The sequence below is a fragment of the Prionailurus bengalensis genome, chromosome X (assembly GCF_016509475.1).
Source record: "Prionailurus bengalensis isolate Pbe53 chromosome X, Fcat_Pben_1.1_paternal_pri, whole genome shotgun sequence".
NCBI classification, from domain to species: domain Eukaryota; kingdom Metazoa; phylum Chordata; class Mammalia; order Carnivora; family Felidae; genus Prionailurus; species Prionailurus bengalensis.
Window position 1 is genome coordinate 35430863 of NC_057361.1, and position 7139 is coordinate 35438001.

The 7139-nt window shown below is 50.0% G+C and overlaps 1 non-coding gene across 1 annotated transcript; it reads right to left on the bottom strand.

The window, feature by feature from the left end:
* Positions 1-3176: 3176 nt before the first annotated feature.
* On the bottom strand, positions 3177-3278 carry LOC122478109. Its single transcript, XR_006295866.1, has one exon. It is a non-coding gene; the product is annotated as a U6 spliceosomal RNA (small nuclear RNA).
* Between the last annotated feature and the right edge of the window lie 3861 nt (positions 3279-7139).

The window sequence follows — 7139 nt, forward strand, 5'->3', positions numbered from 1 at the left end:
CTTTATTCCTTTTTTTTTTTTTTCAAGTGTATGTATTTAAGTAATCTCCACACCCGCCATGGGGCTCAAACTCACGACCCCAAGCTCAAGAGTCACACGCTCTTCCGACGACGGAGCCAGCCCGGCGCCCCATGCCCTCCCCCCACCCCCCTTTATTCTGTTCCCTAGAAGCCAGCTACGTTTTTTTTTTTTTTTCCCTTTGGACCGTCACAGTTACCTCCATGTATGTGAAAGAACCTCTTTTTCAAATAACGGATTCAGTTGGGACTGTTCTGTCTGACCATTAGGCTCCTTCCTTCGCGTCTTCTCTCTCTGTGTATTAGTGGCCCCCACAACTGAGCCACAAACTGTTGCTTTTGAGGGCAGGCTTTAGAGGGCTTGTTCACAACAACAGGCAATATTTGTATTGTAACCAGGAACAATGACTAAACCTTGGTTAACCTTCTTTGCCTCCACAATGGACTGAATGCTTGCCCCTTCCTTCGGGCAACACCCCTCCCACCAAATTCATATGCTAAAACCTAACCCCCAAGGTGCTGGCATGGGGAGGTGAGTCTTGGGGCAGTGATTAGGTCCCGAGGGTGGAACCTTCTAGTAAAGGATTAATGCCTCCTAAAAGAGGCCTCCTTGAGTGCCCTGGTCCCTTCCACTTTGTAAGGACACAGTGACAAGAACCAGGAAGTGGGTCCTCACCAGACACAGGATCGGCCGGATCTGGGAGCATTAAATGTCTGTTGATAAGTCCCCCCCAGTGCATGGCGTTCTGTTACAACAGCCCGAACTCAGACAATTCTCCTTCCTTCCTTCTTTCCTTCCATCCTTCCTTCTTTTCTTTCTTTCCGTGTCTTTATTTTTTGTTGTTGTTGTTGATGATGAAAAGAGTCATTGACAGTGTTCTCCAAAGCAAGAAGAGCTTGTGTTGGGACTCAAATATAAGGCAACTGTCACCACGCCAATGGATCGGTAAGTTGTGGACTGTCCACAGAATGGAACACTACAGAACACGGGGACAGAACAAGCTACAACCACGCAGAACCACGTGGGCAGATCTCACAAATCACACGACGAGCAAGAGAAGCCGAACGCAGAAGAATACACACAGCCTGCTTCCATTTCATAAAGTAGAAAAACCGTGCCAGCTAATCTATCTTGGCGGTCAACAAGCTGGGGGTTGTCCCTGCTGGGGACGCAACCGGAAGGGGGCACAAAGGTGCCTTCTGGGGGGGGGGGCGGGGCGGAGGTGGCTAGCTAGCTATGTCCTGTTTCCTCTGACTGTTGGTTACATGGGTATGTTCAGTTTGTGAAAACCCATGTACTCATCAATGCGTACATTTGCGATGTGTGTACTTTTAAAAAAAAATTTTTAAATGTTTATTTATATTTGAGAGAGAAAGAGCGCGGGAGGGGCAGAGACAGAATCCAAAGCAGGCTCCAGGCTCTGAGCGGCCAGCACAGAGCCCGCCACGGGGCTCGAACCCACGAGCCGAGCCGTGAGATCATGACCTGAGCTGAAGTTGGCACCTCAACCGACTGAGCCACCCAGGCGCCCCTGACTTGTGTACTTTCTTGTGTGTTACATCTCAATACAACAGTTTGACAGGAACGTTGATTGTGTGCTACTGGGGCACACGAAACACCACGAAAGAGACCATGCCCTTGCTGCCTTCCCAGGGCTTCCGGTCTGACAGGGTGGACAGATAATAAACGCACAACCACACATGTTTCCATGTAATCATGTGCATGGTTGTTATTTACAAAGAAATGGAGGGAGGGACACCTGAGTGGCTCAGTTGGTTGAGCGTCTGACTCTTGATTTCGGCTCAGGTCATGATGTCATTGTTTGTGGGTTTGAGCCCCGCATCGGGATCTGCAAGGAGAGTGCAAAGCCCGCTTGGGATTCTCTCCCTCCCTTTCTCTGCACCTCCCCTGCTCGCTTGCTCTCTCTCAAAATAAATAAATAAACATTAAAAAAAAAAAAGTGGGGCACCTGGGTGGCGCAGTCGGTTAAGCGTCCGACTTCAGCCAGGTCACGATCTCGCGGTCGGTGAGTTCACGATCTCGCGTGATCTCGCGTGAGTTCGAGCCCCGCGTCGGGCTCTGGGCTGATGGCTCAGAGCCTGGAGCCTGTTTCCGATTCTGTGTCTCCCTCTCTCTCTGCCCCTCGCCCGTTCACGCTCTGTCTCTCTCTGTCCCAAAAATAAATAAACGTTGAAAAAAAAATTTTTTTTAAATAAAATCTTTATAAAAAAAGAAAAAAGAAAAGAAATATGTGCTGGGCCAAAGAGTTTTTGAAAAGGGAGAGAGGAATCAGGTACAGCTCCCTTGGAAAAGTGAACTCAAGCTGATCCTTCAAATGCCCCCAGAGTGGGGGGTGGGGGGAGGGAGTGTTTCCAGGCAGAGGGAACTGCATGTGTGAAAGGAGAGAAGGGGGACCAAGATGAGTGAGGAGACCTAGGCAAGAGCTGAACTATGCAAGTCTTAGGACCCACTTCTCTGTAAAAACCATAGAAAGTTCTAGAAAGTCGAGAGCAGGAGGGACTGGAGGGGATCGGCCTTTGCAAAGGACTCTCAGGAAGCAGGGTGGATAGGGACTGAATGAGAGTGGGGGAGGGGAGCTGTACGGGTGGCCAGAAGAGACAAAAGTGGGGGTGTTTAGGAGGGAGGGAGAGTTGGCCATTGGTTGGACTGATCCCGGGGAGAGGACCACGCCCTGGTTCATGGTGTGGACAGCTGGGAAGGTGATGCAGCCACTTATCAGATGGGGAACCCTGGAGGAGGGGCCCTTGAGGAAGTACGATCACAAGGTCAATGTTGAACAGTTTTGAGTTTGAGGTACTTGTGCAAATAATAGGAATCCTTACAGCAGGTACCATGCATTTAGCACTGAGTAATGTAATAATGTTACATTTGTTTCAGGTGTACAACATAGTGATTCAACTTCTCTGTATGTTATGTTCTGCGGGCTACAAGTGCAGCTGCCTTCTCAAACAAAATGGGGGGCTCCTGGGGGGCTCAGCCGGTTGGGCGTCCGACCTCGGCTCGGGTCATGATCGCACGGTTCATGGGTTCGAGCCCCGCATCGGGCTCCGTGCTGACAGCTCGGAGCCTGGAGCCTGCTTCACATTCTGCGTGTGTCTCTCTCTCTCAAAAATAAATAAACACCAAAAAATTTTTTGAACAAAGTGGAAGGCTTCAGGAACCTGCATGCCCTCCTGGAGCAGGGACCATACTAATCTCTGCATTGCTCCAATTTTAGTATATGGGCTGCCGAAGCAAGCATTCTGCGGCTCATTCTTAAGGTAAACTGCTATATCAGTTAGGATTTGGGTCGGTTATGTGGCACAGAAAGGCTATAATAATAGTTGCTTGACAAGAGAGATGCTTTATTTCACATAATCCATGATCAACTTTGAAAGTTTCCTCGCTTTCTAGTTTAAGATGTTCCAGACTCAGCTGGTACTCAGCTTGTACCCCAGGTCCGGAAAAGTCCTGATTCTTTTCGGGGGGAAAATGGTTTTTAGAGGCCACAGGTTAGGGGCGCCTGGCTGGCTTAGTCGGTAGAGCACTCAACTCTTGATCTCGGGGTCATGAGTTCAAGCCCCACGTTGGGCATTGAGCTTACTTAAAAAGAAAAAAAAAATAGAGGCCACAGTTTGCACACTAGGATTTCTTTTCTTTAATTTTTTAATGTTTATTTACCTTCGAGAGAGATGGAGACAGAGCTCAAGCGGGGGAGGGGCAGAGAGAGAGGGAGACACAGAATCCAAAGCAGGCTCCAGGCTCCGAGCTGTCAGCACAGAGCCCGACGCGGGGCTCGAACCCATGGACGGTGAGATCATGACCTGAGCGGAAGTCGGACGCCCAACCGACTGAGCCACCCAGGGGCCTCTGGACACCAGGATTTCTAAAGCGGTGCAGAATGTCCAGAGCCAAGGCTGTTATTTCCAGCCTCCTTTGCAGCTATCTGTGAGCGTATACCTAAGTTCTCATCGATGAGATACAAAGGGAGCTGTTGGAGATGACTTCTGGGACATAGGATTTGTCCCTTCCTTCCTCCTGCTGTCTGGAATGTGGATACGATGGCTGGCACTCTGGCGGCGTTATTGAACCATGAGGTAAAAGCAATGTGGGGAGAGAGACAGAGCCAAGAGAGATGATATGGAACCCAGCACTGCTTACCTCTAGACTTCCCCGACGTGAATGAGATTTCAACTTCTATCTTATTAAAGCCACTATTATTTTATTCATGTGCTGTCGTTGTGCATCCTTCTGGTTTGGGCCCTCAAATCCAAAGCTACCCCTTACTGATATAGCAGGGTGCTGATTAAATACATCCTAGCACAGCAACATGCTGTGTCAACAATCAGAAATATTAACAAGGAAGTATACTTATTCACATCGAAAGGTGTTTACAATATATTGCTTTATTTCCTTATTTTTAAGTTTATTTATTTTGAGAGAGAGAGAGAGAGCTGGGGAGGGGCAGAGAGGGAGAGAATCCCAAGCAGGTTCCATACTTGTCAGTGCAGAGCAGCACGGAGGTCCATGTGGGGCTCGAACTCACGAAGAGATCATGACCTGAGTTGAAACCAAGGGTAGGACGCTTAAGCGACGGAGCCACCCAGGCCCCCCTCCAATATATTGTTTTAAAAGCTGCTTACAGGGGCCCTCGGGTGGCTCCGTCGGTTAAGCGTCCGACTTCGGCTCAGACCATGAGCTCACGGTTCGAGAATTCGAGCCCCACATCGGAGTTTGCGCTGACAGCTCAGAGCCTGGAGGCTGCTTCGATTTTCTGTGTCTCCCTCTCTCTCTGCCCCTCCCCCGTTTGTGCTCTGTCTCTCTCTCTCTCAAAAATAAACATTAACAAGTAAACTAATAAAAAAATAAAAATAATAAAAGCTGCTTATAAAGCAGATGGAGAACAAAACAAAACAAAACAGATACACGCACAGAAAAAGAAAGTCGAAAGCATATTCCCCGAAACCTTGCCTCCCCCCTCCCCGTGGGCCTGCAGTTCATTTGTATAATAAAAAATTTAAATTTTTTAAATTAAAAGAATTTTTTAAGCCGAACGATTGGGAGAGTTCCCATAAAGTGCAGATTTCTGGCTTCGCTTCTGAAAAGTCAGAGGGCCCGGCCACCCAGCGTCCCCTCAGGGCGATGGCCTGACGCAGAGCAGTGTTGGTCCCTTTCCACAGGACCCCATTCAGTCCACAGGTAACCTCAGGGCAGGCGTGCACGTCAGTGGGGTCCTTGGTTTACACTCCCTCGGTGATTTCCCGCCTGGAAAGATTTGGAACATATGTGGGGCAGAGGAAGTGTGATGCCTTTAAAACATGCCTCCAGGGGCGCCTGGGTGGCTCCGTCGGTTGGGCGTCCGACTTCCGCTCAGGTCATGATCTCACAGTTCGAGAGTTCAAGCCCCGCGTCGGGCTCTGTGCTGACAGCTCGGAGCCTGGAGCCCGTTTCGGATTCTGTGTCTCCCTCTCCCTCTGCCCCTCCCCTGCTCATGCTCTGTCTCTCTCTGTCTCAAAAATAAATAAACACTAAAAAAAAATTAAAAAAAAAATAAAACATGCCTCCAGGGTGCCTGGGTGGCTCAGTCAGTTAAGCATCGGACTCTGGATTTCCGCTGAGGGTCACGGCCTTGCAGTTCGTGAGCTCGAGCCCCGCGTCGGTCTCTGTGCTGACGGCACGGAACCTGCTTGGGGCTGTGTCTCTGTCCCTCTCTCTACGCCCCTCTCCAGCTCTCTCTCTTTCTCAAAGCAGATAAATAAACTCCAGAGAGAGAGAAAAAAAAAAAAAAAACCAACAAACATGCCTCCAAGTTCTTTGACACCCTTCCCACAAAAGGTGGAGCCCGATCCAAGCCTCTTTGAACACAGGCTGGCCTCAGTTACTCACTTGGAGCAAAAAGAATGCGAGGAGAGTGACAATTGGGATTGGAAAGAGGAATACAGCTTCTGAGCGGTCCCCGCTTTTAAAGGAAGCTTGCCTTTGGGACCCAGCCAAACAAGAAGTTTCTTTTTGACATCTTTATTGAAATATAACTCACATGCCATAAAATTCACTCACTTAAAGTGTATAATCCAATGGGTTTCGTGTACGTCTGGCTTCCTCACTCGGCATCATGTTTTCAGGGATCGTTCGTGTTGTGGCATGTGCTAGGCCATCATTCTTTTTTAAGTTTATTTATTTTATTTTGAGAGAGACAGCGTGAGCGGGGGAGGGGCACAGAGAGAGAGAGAGAGAGAGAGAGACAGACAGAGAGAGAGGGAGAGAGAATCCCAAGCAGGCTCCGCACTGTCAGTGCAGAGCCCGATGCGGGGCTCGAGCTCACGAACCGGGAGATCGCGGCTGCAGCCAAGAACCACACGTCGGATGCTTAACCGCCTGAGCCACCCAGGTGCCGCAGGTTGAGCTGACCCTCTTAAAGACGGACGACAGGCACATCAACAGAGAAGTGCAACAAAATGTAATACGGTGGGGTGGCTTAGGTCGCCATCACAACTGGACCGGAGGAGGGGTCCAGGGCGGGGAGATTGGAAAGAAGGAATAAAGTGAAGGATGGAGAAAGAGAGAGGCAGCGGAAGGAAGGCATGACAGGAAGCTTCCTTGCTTCTTTCTGGCTCGTCTTAAGCCGATTCTTTGCTTAAATGTGTATATCTTTAAAATGCCCGCTTTGGGGCGCCTGGGTGGCGCAGTCGGTTAAGCGTCCTACTTGGGCTCCGGTCATGATCTCACGGTTCGTGGGTTCGGGCCCCGCGTCGGGCTCTGGGCTGACGGCTCGGAGCCCGGAGCCTGTTTCGGATCCTGGGTCTCCCTCTCTCTCTCCCCCTCTCCCACTCGCGCTCCGTCTCTGTCTCTCAAAAATAAATAAACACTAACACATTTTTTTTAAAAAATGCCCGCTTTGCACACGCACGGGCCCCAGGAGCGGGTCCTGAGGGCCGCTCGTTACCGGAGAACTGAAAGCTAGTGGGGCGCTACGGCGACTAGGCCGGCTTAGAAAGCCCTCGCCCTTTGACAGAGAAGCCTTCGGTCGGGAACATTATTAGCCCTTGTATAGACCTTGCAAATCCAGCAGAGTGGGGGCCGAGGAGGCCCAGGCAGAAGTTAAGCCTTGGGCCCATCACCCA